This window comes from Phalacrocorax aristotelis, chromosome 3, assembly GCF_949628215.1.
Source record: "Phalacrocorax aristotelis chromosome 3, bGulAri2.1, whole genome shotgun sequence".
Taxonomy (NCBI): domain Eukaryota; kingdom Metazoa; phylum Chordata; class Aves; order Suliformes; family Phalacrocoracidae; genus Phalacrocorax; species Phalacrocorax aristotelis.
Genome location: NC_134278.1, coordinates 90,609,862 through 90,625,425, shown reverse-complemented (window position 1 = coordinate 90,625,425; position 15,564 = coordinate 90,609,862). Strand labels below are relative to the sequence as shown.

The 15,564-nt window shown below is 41.2% G+C and overlaps 1 pseudogene; it reads right to left on the bottom strand.

The window, feature by feature from the left end:
- Positions 1-3,697: 3,697 nt before the first annotated feature.
- The window catches only part of LOC142055063 (small ribosomal subunit protein uS5m-like), a 71,142-nt pseudogene continuing 59,275 nt past the window's right edge, over positions 3,698-15,564 (bottom strand).

The window sequence follows — 15,564 nt, the reverse complement described above, 5'->3', positions numbered from 1 at the left end:
GAAAATGAAAAAAAGCACCCTGAGGTCTCCGTTGCCTACTGTGCCCAGCCTTTGTATTGTCTCAGTACAGCCCTACACGCCCTGGAAGCTGGGCAGCCCAAGGTAGCTGCCTCAAAAATGGCACACCTCAGTGCTTCTGAAGGGAAAGATGTTGCCCAGAGCTCAGAGGATCTCCCAGGACCTATAAACCATCTACCATGTGCGCACCAGATCTCATCCCCACAGAGAGTCCTGAGGACAGCATTGGCCTGAGAATTTGCTGTCACCCCACTGGAAATATTGCCATAATGAACACTGCAGGCTTGATCCTTCTCCCGTGGAGATACTTGTCTGGGGTTAACTGCATATTAGCATGACTCCCCAGTATGTGAGTGAGCTAGCTCTACTAAGTGCTGCTTGCACACGGTTAGCCCTTGCAGTTTGTTGACTACAAAGCACCTGCAGTTCTTGCCTACAGAGCAGCTCCCAGCCTGGCCCAATATATGGGGCTGCTCCATCACAGGCTATGCATTTGCTCAGACATTTCCAAAACCCCACAGCCTGGCACCTGATCTCCAACAGCATCCTCCCCTTCCCTTGCAGATGCAGCTAGATGGAGACGCCCATTTAAAAAGCCACAAATCAGTCTGGTTTTTTAGAGCACTTACAAGTTCCATCACACTTTTAAAACCAGTGGGTTTATTGTATCCCCGCATCTACCACCGGCTTTCAACTGGTAGTGTAACTGGAGTTTCCATCTCTGCTCTTCTCCAGCTTCCTTAGCAAAACAAGGAGGTCTGCAGGTGTCTACTCTAGAAAGCAGGTAACTACACTTCAGTTAAAACAAACTATCCACTTGAAGACAGTCAAAACCTTAGCTCCTGTGATAAAAGCAAGGTTACAGACATATCATTCATTAACTATGCTCAGATTGTAACCTTGGTTGCTCCTGCTTAATTAAACAGCTTCTTAACAGCAATGTTAGCTATTCCCCAAATATTTGTATATTGGATACCTTGTGTCCAGTGATGCAATGAGTTAGAAGCACTTCCATCTTCTCCTGAATTGTAGGAGAATAATTGGCTTTGTCTGAAAGCAAAGAAACTTAATAGAAAATTATGGTCACCTCCATGGGAAATGCAAGAGTTTCTGATGTTTCTCATTTTACAGTCAGGTTTATCTGTGAGTGATGAGCAAACTGTATGCTGGGTAAAACATCCATACAAGCATCTGTATTAATACGAACAAACTTGTGAAAACAGGAAACCCACAAAAGATTACATGTATGGAGGGATCAAAGCCCCATGTGGGTCTGTGGCAGAGTCTGATTCATGGCCAGCTCGGCCTGCCTCCCCCTCTCCTGACCCAACTATGGTCCATTCCCCACCTGGGATCTTTCCACCGAGACTCCTTGGTCTCCTTGTGCTACTCCTTGGTCCCCCTTGTGCTAACAGAATCAAGCACTGAAACCCCATTTGCTTTGAGGACAGGGATTCCCAATTCATGGAAATGCTCAAACATGAGTTACTGTCCTGTGGGTCTAAGAAGAGCCCTAAACCTCCTCCAGAGAGCACAGACAAGGCAGAGGAGCCCTGAAGACCCTGGTGGGAGCAGATGCAAGTAGAGCTGGTGTGCAGACCTTGGGGAAAGGGGAAGATTGGTGGTTACTACATTACTTCCTTTATGTTCTGAAAAGGCAAATGACATTCACCCTACCACTTCCTTGCCTTGCAGCTCCTCATTTCTACTAGCACGCAAGGTGGACCTCCAAGGCTTGTGTGGATTCTCTTGGAGGCACGGGCTAGAAATCAGTCAGACACTTCCCAGCGCTTTAGCTGATGGAAAAAAGATTCACTGAGAATGATGTGTTGTTCTACCTTGCACTAGCAGTGAGAACAGAAATTACTGAGTGACCAAGAAGGGTTCAAGGGAGATGTCTGTCTGCAAGTCTCCCTTGTGCAGAGTGATGGCCTATATACCTCACAAACTGGGAATATATGGTGTGAGATCTGTTTGGGATGCACAAGGAAGAGTGTTCAGGTCCAGGTCATCTGGGGAGAGATGGACTTTACAACTTGCTCTGCATCGGGTGCTGCTAGCTAAGGACCTGCCCCTATAGCTTGTCTTTCTTTAGCCATTCCCAAGATCACACAAGGGCCTGCCCAATTCTGCCATCTCATCCCACTATGCTGATGGGGCATTGCTTGAGACCTTGACATTACCCACATCCCCAGTTTTTGTGCAGCAGTGGCCTTGTATGATCTCCTGTGGCACCATCACCATGCTTAGGCCAGAATATGGGGGGCTTCTCCAGATGTGTTGGGTGAGGGAATGCAAGAACAGAGTGCAAGGAAGTAGCAGGACATCTCCAAGTAGGACGCAGTCACCTGCTACTGACACACACATTCCTCATTCCAAGAAGAGAGAAAATGCTGGCATGACCCTTCTGCTCACTGCAACAAAGGGAAACAATTGACCAAGAGCTGATCCAGTCAGCACTTTAGGCTCTCTCTACTACCCAAGCTCAGGCTGTTTCTGGCCAGTGGCAGAGTCAACTCACTTGAGCTCAGTTTCTGCAAGGACAGAGGTAAACTAAAGTGTCTTCTAAATGCAGCAAGATTTGATTCTTTCAGCCCAGGTTTATTCATTCTTGATTTTGCTCAACAGTAAGATGCAAGCTAAGCGTGAGCACATACTCTTGAACAGTAGTTTTATATGCTGCTAACAAGAAGGTTTGCAAACTGAACACTTTGCAATCCTGCTGAAGGTGGATTTAAATTGAGCTGGCAAACAGGAATAAAGCTTTCAGCCAACTGCTCAGCAGGCATGGCCTTTGAATTAAAATTTCCATTAACAGAGTGAGGTACAACTCAGTTAAATTCACCTTGCCTCTTCGTACGTACGCGACTGCTGTCTTTAGAAACCTGCACTGAAATCAGGGCAAAATATTGCTCCTAAATGTCTTTAACATCAGAACTTCGGACATAACTTCCCAGGCTGATCTTGAAGTATTTCTAACGTGTTTTCTCCTGTACTAACAAAACAGGTGGTAGAAACACCTTTTATCATACAGAGAAATCTTCTGGTAGGAGTTGGGTGACGGATCCTCCAATCTATCATCTAGCATGTACCTCTGTGTGCTTCAGTTGGAGATCTGCTACATGAAGGGGTTTACTCCATCTCTGGGCAGACACTGGCATGTATCATGGATGTTCTTTTTCTCCTTTAAACTTCTGACAGCTGTAGCACTTTCTAAGTTCTGGGTAGGGTCCATGACTACTGTGCTCAGTATCAAATTGGCAGAAAATGGAGTTAGGTCTTATCCCAGCACATGTCCAGAGGAGACTACTATAAGAAAGGCTGGATTGCAGGTTTTGGAGCGGACTTCCAATGGCAGTCATAACACTGCAATATCCCACAGGAGACTGTGGGGTGGCTGTCCTCAGCTATTTGGGCTCCGCCTCATTTGGGGAACTCCCCCACTTGCATGAACAGTATTTGCACAACTCCAGCTGTTGGCCACCACCATCACCTTGCCCTCCCCCCCACCAGAGGACACACAACTTCTACTTTGATTTCACAGTTCCCCCACCATAATGACCGAGCCTAGGGAAGGAGGTGGAGAGTGCATACATTAACTCCCACTACTGCTGCTTGCTTCAAGATCTCCCAGACATTGGCATTTTGCAAAAAAGACCCCAACAAACCCACAATGAACTCCTTCTGAGGATTCTTTATTGCTTTCACAATCTTATATCTTCAGTAGTTTCCCAAGAAACATGGGGTCTGTTGATTAAACACCATCTTAATGAATCAAGTAAATACATGCTTAAAGTCAAAGTCATGTTCACCAGCTGCTTAAGTCTGCATGTTCCTAGTTGAACAGTGGTCAGAAGAATTGTGGGAAAGCAAACAAAGTTACTGAATGGTAGCAATGGGAGCAGCATATGAATGTCATGAGACAGCTACCGGTGCCCTCCCCTCTGAAATGTAAGCCTAGACAACCTGTCCATTTGGGCTGGACTTTCCCAATTGCACCTCTGAGCAGAAAAGACAGAAAGACTGAAGTTTTTACCACGCTGCCCGTCTGACATTTGCCCAGGAAGACTTCTTCATTCCCTGAGCTTCTTTCACCTCACTCCATTCCAGCTTTGTGTCTGGAACCTCATCTTCAGGCTCGGGATCCTCACGAACAGTCCCCTCAGGCAGTGCCACTACGATGGGCAGAGGGCCCTGCTCCTCCCGGAACTCCACTACATAGAGACTCTTCTGGTTCGCTAACTGTTGGTGAGTCTCCTGGGAGTAGGAAAGAGAAAAGACAATCAAAGCAATGATGATCATGCTGGTTTACTTCAGGTCAGTCTCTACATGGTATATGGGGTAGGGAAAAAAAAAAAGAAATTTACTAATAAATAGTCTAAACACTGCATAAATTAAGTGACTCGTCAGGCTCATCCTCGTGGGTTTCAAATATGCTAATTGCATAAGCAGCAGGAATTCAGGTAGATAGACTACAGATATACTAGCATTACAATGTCATCCTAGAAGAACTTGCTTCTGGAAAGGATCTGGCCAGAAAAGGCACATCCTGTTAATAAGGATGCACGTTAGTAACGTGCAGTAACTTTTTTATGTCTTCATATGGATATAAATTTTGCTTTGACAACAGTAAAGTGCTTATTACTGCCCTGAAAAGTAATATTAGCTCACATAATGATATGAATTGAATATTATTTTCAACTATACCTCTTCCTCACATACAAGTTGTTTTGTTAACACTCAGATTTTACAGAATAAGCATCTACCGGAACAGAAAATTTTTCCCATTCAGGGCAGTCAAGGAAATATATCAAGTACACACCTCTCAAAGCAATAATATTGCATTGCTTTATTATATATAGCATGCCCTTCTTCTATTCTCCTATTCATTCTTCTTCTTCTTCTACTCTATTCATTCTGTGGAAGACTTCTCAGAGACAATGCATTGAAAATATATGACAGACTTCTTCAAGTTGATTAACCTCAGATAGTGAAAAGCATCTGTAGCTACCTAATTAGGCAAAGAGGATCATGACCCCCCACCCCTCCCGAGGCTCAACTGAAAAAGTTGGTTAAGACAGGCTGACAGATTTGGCAACTATATCTTTGCAGGGGTACATTAAGAATGTAAGCAGCTAAATCCTGGCAGCTTCCAAGACTCTACAACCAAATGAGATAACCAGGAATTTCAAAAGACCTGACTCATCCTAAGGCTGGTGTTCAAAGGAAGTCCGATGGAATGCTGCATATTGGATCTTTCCATCAAGCACAGACAGCTGGTTCAGACAGAGACACCTCCATTGTGAGCACTTGGAGTTAGAGGAAATGACACCACCTCCCTGACTTATTTCAGAGATGTTAATTATACTAGCGATAGAAGCAGCTGTGATGTTTGGTCCTTAGGCAATGAAAATTTAGAATGCTGACAAACAAGCAGCAGCAACCAAACCTGGGCCACAACTTCCTCTGCCCATAATTTTACAAATGTCACCAAAAATACTTCAATGAAAGCCCAGAAATTCAGACGTCTTTTGGAGGCACTTGGATGTGGAACAGCTAGAGTTACATACAGCCATTTCTGACTGGACAACTTTGTGTAACTGCTGAGAAATTATTCACATGCAGATTTTGTTTGCTCTTTGGAAAAGTACTTAATTTTAAGCCTAGAACATAAACTATTTGCCCACTAATTACTACAATATCAATCCCATTCTGTCCCTTGACCTAATGTATAGAACCACCGAGAGTGCAATCTACCTGTTGTGTCAAGCCTTTAAAGAGAGCTTTGGTAACGTTAATCAAGTTTTTGGATCCAGAAACCTTGGCGTACATGTCTTTAATGCCAATTAGTTTGCAGATGGTGATGATAGCTCGGTGGCAACGAAGACCATACCCTGGGGAAAAAAGAAGTATAACTCAGCATTGCATGATTATTTGTAAGCATAGAACTTAGCTAAGGAAGAAGAGAGAACTAAGACCTTTTCTTAGTTATTTTTGTTACCCAGCATGTTAGAATACATTATATCTTAAAAATGGCAAAACCATTCTGGGAAGACCATTCTTCCCAGTCTTCCCAGTCTTTGCAGGCACGGTAACATAAAGATCACGGGTTTTTTATATGAAATATACCTTACTTAAGATATTGCAAAACCAAATGAAAACGTCACCACCTATAAACTCAAAACATAAATCCATAAAAATGCAACCTGAAGAATTGTTTAATACCATAGGTTTGGTAGTATTCCTTAGAAGTACCATTGGCAGCTTTAGAAGAACCTTCCACAAGCATACCCCACCACCCGATATTGATTAATGGGAACATTAATTAAAAAAAAGGCAATTTCTTTCTCCCACTTAGCAGAAAAATAACTCTAGTACTTCCCAGAACTAAAACTAATTTAAAAAATTAAATTAGCAGAGAAGCAAGGCAACAAGTTTTAAAAAGAAACCATTATAAGGGGAGAGAATCTAAATGTAACTGCATCCTGACCAAGACTGTCTTTTCTAAAAACCAATACCTACATTTCTTCAAAACCTCTTCCTTTGCAATTTCAGGTGACCAACTGCTGAATGACAACTTCAGTACCTCCTAATGATGGTAAATCTGACTTTAAAGTCCTGGTTCACATACATGATAGAGAGATTTAAACTGGTCTCATATGGTGAAGTTACTGCTCAAAACAACTGGCATGCTCAAGCACTGCTGTCCTTTGAGCTTCCTTCCAGAAGGACTCTGCAGTAGGAGCAATGTTAGTGTGTCTCATTCCCAGGCAGACTGCTGCTGGATGAGAGGCCTACAGTGCCTTCCTAAAGCCCGAGATTGTGCTCAATGCCTTTATCAGACACAGAGCTGGCAGCAAAATTGGGGAGGGAAGGAAAAGGGAAGTCCAAGTAAGTCTGTGGGCAGTAATGCTCCAACAGAAGAGTCTGGTCTAAACACAGAGCTGCTGGGAAAGAGGGTGAGTGCCCACTGGCACTGGTGTCTCTCGCTGCTCACAGACCTTTGGGTAACCAAATAAATCCTACCGCATTTTTATTTTATTCAGCTCTTGTTAAGCAAAGCTTTAAGCAGTGAAATGGGACTGAAGCTGCTTTCAAATTGAGGAAGCCATCACTGCACCCATTTGTACCAAACTTACACATTGCAGTTTATCTCCAAAACGTGAACCTGTTACTTGCCTCCCAATTCAACAACAGCAATTCACCAACTTCACAGCCTATGCAAAATATAACAGCCACTAGCCACCAGCCACAAAAAAGTTATGCTTGTCCTCTTCAGCTCACAAAAGGTAGCAGAATGTTGTGTGCTAGTAAGACAGTAAGACAGCACAGATCATCAAGGTACCGTGCAGAGACATCACTTCCTTTCTCCTGGCCCAGCAGCCGGCATGAGTTACACTTTGTTTTTGCATTAGTGGCACAACGTAAAGGACAGGGAATGGAAATAAAGAAGGTAACAGACTCCTTGGAGCTAAAGACTGCATCAGAAAGACAGCAAAACACTATTTCTAGAAAAAAACAATTCTTCTAATCAAGCTTAAAAAACAAATGAGTGATGTGATGCTCATTTGCTTTCAACTTACCGTTCAAAGCAATAAGATCATTGAAAAAAGTTTGCGTGCGCCTGTGGAAATCACAAGCCAAATTACAAAAGCTTGTAACTGTAACAACTGGAAATTGGTAGGTGAGCAGGAAGGAGAGAGAAACATATTTCAAAATCCACAAATACAACAGAGGTTTGGATGTCATCTGCATCCATCACCATCATAGAGTGTTATATTAGCTCCAATGCATAATTATAGTATATTAGCATTAACTGCAAATGGTTTCTTAGACTTGCCAGACTTTAATGAAGGAGGGTTGTTCTTTTGCGGATTCTAATTGTGCTCTCTCCTTCCCCAGAGAGATTTGTTTCATGTAGCCTAGCTCTATTAATCTTTAAAAATTGGTTTGTGATAGCTCTAATGTTTCTTGCTTAAAAGCTGAAAAGCCAGGTTATTGATTAGTCTGCTCTGCAGGACAGACTTGCTGCTGCTGAGTAAATGAGGAAAAAAAAAGTCTGTTCCAGTGCTGCATGTTTTATGTGCCAATATGTCCCTTTTTCTTTTAACCTATAATTGGACAAGAAACTATAACTGTCCAAAGCCATTCTTCCTGCCATCTGAGAAAATACCATTTTCTATGCTACAAAACAAAGTCAAGTTTTATACACAATTACATGCAAATGACCTCTGAAAGGCTGTTTGTCAAAGTTTCCTTTTCAGTGACTTAAAACATTTAATTTTTGACAGTTTTATTGTTGTTTTTCTCCCATCTCTTCTCAATCATGTTTCTGCAGTTTGTCAATACATGAAACCCAGAAGCCAGCAAACTAGTCTATCAGTCACTGAACAAAATTTATTCCAAACTCAAAAGGAAAGGATTCCAACTGCAAACTCCAGCTGTGGAGACAAAGTTATGCTCAGACATTTTTAGTTTGTCTGTGGCACTCACACTGCCTTACTGTGGTTTAAGTCAGTGAAGCCTATGCAAGAGAACAGGGTCATTTTAAACGTACCAAATTTTCTCACACTGAAAAAGATACAAAGGTAACCAAAAAAAGTATTTAAAATATATCCTTCCTATGAACTAACACAACCTGTTATGGGCAATCTATATTGCATTTTCGGAGTCTGGGAATAGAACATCCACCTGATATCCACACTAAGGGTCTACTCCAAGTTAAATTCACATTCACATGTTCACATTACATTGCTTTTTTAACCTGGATTTTCAGTTGTCCAATATGTAATCCCGAATATGTGATGGGGGTTTTCTCCACTTTGCGTGGATCAGGAATAAATGCAAGAAAGGAGCGTTTAAGTATATATAGCAGTGACTTTACCTCTTCTACTAAAGCATTAGGCTTTGTTGCGATCATTTATTTAGATAGCTGCCTGAGTCCTATGCACAGGAACTGGAAATAAACTGCCAGCTGTAATTATGCAAAGCAAGAGGATTCAGCATACATAACTATACAGCTGCAAGGCCATCAGCAAACAGAAGGAATCTTCTATATTTAAGTGAAGACAGTCTACGTACGCAATGGCCTAATATGAAAACCATGAAGAATTTTAATTTCTTATACCTATTAATTACAGCTACAGGGTATCAGTGCTGGGCTTCACAGCCACAAAAGTGTATTTGATAAACTGTTTTGCATTTCCTCTTATTAATTCACATTAGGAACTAATTGACACTATTGAGAGATGTATCAATGTGTCTAGCTGAGTAGTTTCATGAATACTTTAATTGTAAAATCAAGTCAAAGATGAAGATGAAGAGCTGTCCGCACTCCAAAAGGTAGCATATTCTGCAGCACGGACAAGCAATACCCCTGGTAGTTTCCACCCAGCTGGCACATGCTAGAAACAGGAGCGATCTGGAATGATGGCAGACACAAAGTCCAGAGCCTGATACAAGTTAAATCTTGTTCTGTAGTATGTCCACCGGTCATTTAAGTGTTCTAAAATTCTGCTGCTGCTATGAATCCTTCCCTTAGAGTGCAAAACAAAAAGCCTGTCAGGGACTAAAGCAAAATCAGCAAGAGTTTTATCTATACCATCCCTAAAAACTCAATTTTGCATAGACATATAATGTTGCGGCTTGTTTTCTGGTCATGAGCACACAGTGAAGTCTCCCTCTCACACACATTTTACACACTGATCTATCGTTATGCTTCTTAATAAGGCCAGTGATGCCTGCTGCCCAGAGCACAGTGGACATAAGCACAATTTTTTCTTACATAACATCAAACCTGTTTCAGGAAATACACAAACTAATTCCATCAGTTATAAAACAGGGAAAATATTCTTTAAGTGGAAAAGTGCTTCCTGGTTTTTGGAGGATACTTGAATATATGTGAATGTGTTGTGTAACTGAAAAGGCAAGCAAGATACTCAGACAAGGCAAAGCACTGTCCAAAACTGGCAGCAACAAGCTACCAAGGCTAAGGAGCTAATGTGACAGGACTGGACTTGTATTCTGTCACAGTTGGGTGTGATACTCTCACAAAACAAGAAGAACAAAAAAAGAAACCTAGGGAAATAAGAACTGGGCGAAATCATCATTGAAGTATGTGTCCCTACTACCAGCAGTCTGCTGTCAGGTCAAGTGCATTTTCCAGATAGGATCCTGCCATGGACTTTTAATGGCTTTCATACCTGCAAGTACATTCATTAACAACTTGGACAGAGGAACACAGACTGAAAAAAATGGGTTGAGGATATAATCTTGTGAAAGGCTGCAAGTGTACTGGCGGTCAGAAGAAGTCAGTGGAGGTAGGTCTGACAAACGAGACACAGTTTGAAACCAACACACTGAAATTCAATGAAGGCAGATGAAGAGTGCCTTGCAAAGAAATCAAAAGCACAAGTACAAAAGAGAGGTACAAGCCAAGGTAGATAATCCCTCTAGTTTGCACACTGCAAGCTCTTGATTTTAGGGAAAATAAAAGTAGTAACAGCCTTGAGGAAGTAGCAGGCTGGATGCTGTCCTGGCTCCAGCTCATGACCACATGTAGTCTGAGGGAGGGTATCTGCCCATGTTACCCCAGCATGGGTTTAGGAGGGACAGGCACACAGACGCATCTTGGAATGAGCCTATCAGTTCTCCAAAGCATGTGTGGGGCAAATGATGAGAAGAAAAACCTGCAGGGTTCTTCTGAATGCCTTCACCTCCAATATCAATCCTATTAGATTAGACTTTTCCACATCTAGGTAATTTAGAGCAGAAGGAACTACACTTTGGAAGTGTGAAAGAAAACCAGGAAGAGAGCTCCCACCAGTTTAAGAGGGTCAAACCCCAATTTACAATAACAAAGCCATGTCATCAACTGTAGGTATTTCTACTGCAAAATAATTTATCATCTTCAACATTTAAAACATGGTAGACTAGCACCAAATGATCCACCTCCGAAGTAAACAGACATTGCACAAATATAACAAATAAATACCAGTCAGTAATTAATAAAAATTCAAAATCTCCAGGCAGCTTTAATTACCTTTGTTTTGTTTCTTCATGCGGATGTTTGTGCTTTTAAATCTTGCTGTAATGTCACGGTAAACTGGAGGGGAGGAAAAAAATAAGGAAAAGGCATTACAGCTAAATTCTTCCTTCTAGGAAAGCTTTAGCTCAGTACATTTAAGGAGTACCTATCTTTTTCAGAGCTGTGAACAGGAAGTCGGTTTTACTCTCCTCTGAGTTCTTTAAAGAGAAGTGTTAATTTAGGTAAATTTCTGGAATAGATTTGGAATGTTTACACAACTGTGAATATTTGAATACTATGTTACTGTCGTATACAAACCCAACCTTCACTTGAAAAATATGAATTGTCTCTATGCCTCCAATGATCCTCATCTAGCTTTGAAGTGAGCTCACATGATACAATTTAACCTTCTTCCTCATACTCAGATTTTTCTAGTAATTCAGCTTTTAGCCTAAGATTTCCCCATACGCTTCAGCATCCTTGGATTTTCCATACAGAATATTTATCATTCCAGTCTTCCTGCTTCTCTCTACTTCAAAGGAACCCCAAACTCATATCCTCTGGTCAGTGGCTGCGATGTACATCCGATTCAGTGACTCGCTCTCTGCATAGTGCATTCTAGCACCGCAGTCGAGATGGCTCAGAGAGGACCTCTATGTTAAGTAGAATGGAAAGCATGGTGGAAACACCACCAGTTTTTAATCAAATTGCCAATCTGTTAGTGTGAAATAATAATGCTCAAGGAATAGATTCATGAGGATAACTGCAGTTTTGTATTTGCAAGCTGAAGTTTTATTATACTGAATATTTAGCTACACAATGACTTCGTTAAATATTCATATACTCTGCAAGGTACTATCAAAATTTTTCTGAAAGATAACTGAATATTTGGTACCATATCCAACATCAGAGAGAACTTGTATGGTATTAAATTGAAATAACAAAAAGCTACCATGAAACATCAGACTGACTTCTCCAGCCCACGTTCTCCCCAGCTGCTGGGCTTTGTCAGCATACATGGATTGATTCAGCAGGGAATCATCTCTGACATATAAAAGGGAAAAGCACAGAGGAGTTGACTGTAGAGAAGAGATGCCCAGACAGTATCTGACTTCCTTAACTAAAATTCTGCCAGCAGAGATCTAATCTTGCTACTACCCGCTCCCCCGCCCCCATTTTTAAAGAACCTGAAATACTATGCATTAAGTATCCAAATTTAAACACAGCAAAAAGGCAGGAGACTAGTAGGGAGATAAATCACTCAATATTTAAACAACATCTTGTATTAGATAATCTTAACTTTTCTTCATGGACCCTCCAACAACTGTGGATACAAACCTGAGTGAAAGTAAAGAGTAAACCGCATATTCATTCCAGGTAATGGTGATTTATTTTACCCAGAGATTGACAGACTATGTACTCTGACATTACCACTGTCTAGCTAAAACAATGTGGGGCTAAGATTTCATACAGCATGCTGAAGAAACGAAATCATGCATGAAGAATAATAATACAATTGGTGTGGTTTAACCCCAGCCAGCAAGTAAGCACCACACAGCCGCTTGTTCACCCCCCACCCCCCTGCCAGGGGATGGGAGAGAGAATCAGAAGAGTAAAAAGTGAGAATATTTGTGGATTGAGATAAGAAGAGTTTAATAATTTAAATATTTTTAATAATAAATAATAATAAATTGTAATGAAAAGGAAAATAACAAAAAAAAGGAGAAATAAACCCAAGTAATGTAGATGAAAAACACATCTTCACCACCAACCAATCGATGTCTAGCCTGTCCCTAAGAACTGGCCCCCCGGCCAGCTCTTCCCTAGTTTATACACTGAGCATGACATCATATGGTATGGAGTATCCCTCTGGCCAGTTTGGATCAGCTGTCCTGGCTATGCTCCCTCCCAGGTTCTTGTGTATCTCCAGCCTTCTCAGTCAGTAGAGCTTGAGAAGCTGAAAAGTCCTTGACTAGTATAAGCACTACTTAGCAACAACTAAAACATCAGTGTGTTACCAACACTATTGTCATACTAAGTCCAAACCACAGCACCATACCAGTCATTAGAAAGAAAATTAACTCTATCCCAGCCGAAACCTGGACAACAATGCATCAGATCAGGTCAACATCAGGTTAACATCTTTTTATGCTTTGTAACTAGTTGCAACCAGTTCTTGTTGGTATATTCAGTACTTATTGAAAGTTAAACGAGGAGTCTAAAAGAATCATAATACTTACTTGTGTGGTTCTGATATAGCTCTATAAAATGTAAGCAGCGTATTGCTTTATTCTTTGCCTAGGGAATAAAAGCAGGAAACATTTTTTCTTGAGGTTTTCTGCAAAGTATTTGAAATTTACCGATTGTTCAGTTGGCTAGACAGCGAAAAAAGCAAGAAAGAAAACTTAGGAAATCAGGTTTGACACATCTAAAGCATTTACTTTTTGGCAATGAAATTGTTCTCTTTAAAGAACTGCTTTCTCCTAACAGATTTAATATTTAAAAAGATTTCTCAATATAAGTAACAACTTTATCAAACTCTGTGTATCTTAGCATTGCTATTTTGATAGCTTAGTTGAGCATTACACACAAACTAGATTAATGTAGACGGACAAGTAACATTTTGAAGTCTAAAGGAGCCTTAATAAGGGCATTATGCACGCTTAAGAGAAAAATTCCTACACACTAACTGTAGAAAGCAGATTGTATGCTATATAGATACTGGAAACAAGTGAGCAAAGGAAGGTAGGTATATGGCCATAGAAAAGGGAGTGGAAAGAAAACAGTGTGTGCATTAACAGAATCTCACTGTAGGGCAACCTCATTACGCATGTCCAAAGAAGAACAATGAAGCTGTTGAAGGGTCTAGAGCACAAGTCTTATGAGCTTAAGTCTGGACAAAAGGAGACTGAGGGGAGACCTTATCACTCTCTACAACTACCTGAAAGGAGGTTGTAGTGAGGTGGGTGTTGGCCTCTTCTCCCAGGTGACTAGCGATAGAACAAGAGGAAATGGCCTCGAGTTGCACCAAGGGCGGCTTAGATTGGATATTGGGAAAAATTTCTTCACTGAAAGGGTTATCAAGCACTGGAACAGGCTGCCCAGGGAAGTGACTGTGTCACGAACCCTGGAGGCTTTCAAAAGACTTGTAGCTGTGGTGCTTGGGGACATAGTTTAGTGGTGGACTTGGCAGTGTTAGGTTTACAGTTGGACTCAGTGATCTTAAAGGCCTTTTTCAACCTAAATGATCCTATGATTGTTTGGATCACAATGCATGGATCATGTACAGGGACTGACTTCTTTGCATAGACTACAAAGCATACTGATTATTAAAAAAAAAGCGTAGGTATGATTATTTGTGCTTGATAGGACGAGATAGATTTGTGCCTGACAGAACAAATAATTCAGTCAACATACTTTCCGTAAAGCATTCATCCTGTCACCTGCTTTCCCCATTGCAAAACCTGCAAGACAGAAGAGAGTCATTTTATTACTGAGAAATACATGAGGCAGGACCTTCAGAAAGCAAAGGGGAATAAACAAAAACTTCACAGCCATGTTTATTACCTGTTATTTTTGCTACATTGCAGAGATCATACAAAATGGTCCAGCGAGAAACACAGAAACCGTAAAAAGTAACAGTTTAGGAGTTATGATTACCTAACACCTGGATGCCAATTGGCTGTTGTCAAATGAAACAAATAAGGCTTAAGTTATTTCTTTTGTGTATTTGCCCAAACTTGTTTCAAACAATTGAATACTGGTAACTGCTTCAGCCAAAAAAAAATCCAGTCTTCTGCTTAAAAAGAAAGAAGGGAAGGAAGAAAAAAACAGGAAGCTGATGCAGATACATCAACTACATCTGTACAAAGAGTAGCCCCGAGACCCTAGAAGCAAAGGAGAAGACTGGGTTTCTAATAGCGAAATAGAGAATATGAAAACCACATTTAACACAATAGTTCATTTGCAAAAAACGCATGCCTGTAGATCAGAGAAAAAGCAGACTGCCAGTTTACAAACTGCTACCTAATTCTCTCTGAACCCTCAGACCTACTCCTATTTACCAGGTGAACTGTGGTAGAGATGAAGAGATTTCACAGCAGTGTCAGAGTATTTGCAGTCAGCTCACACCTGACTCTACAGAATGAATGAGAGGATGCGACAACCATTTTTACAAACTGCAGTCCAACAGTGTCAAGGTAGATTGAATTAAAATAATTTAACTTCAAAACAGCAGGTCTAGCTTTTTTGGTTCTTTGATGCTTCTGTTGTGTCAGCTGGGGCTGTGGGTTACCAGTATCCAAAAGCCTAATCCAAAAATCGATGGGATTAGACCCACTGGCCAACAATGACTCACTAATTTCATGCAGACATTACAGGAGAAATGGGCTGGAAGATACCTAGGAAAGAAATACCATGCTGACTGCTGTGGTGCTACAAGCAAAGAGGATATGACTGCAAGCCTGGAGACTGCTGTGGAAGAAGCAGACAGTCAAGGGAAGTGTCTGCTATCAGCTACC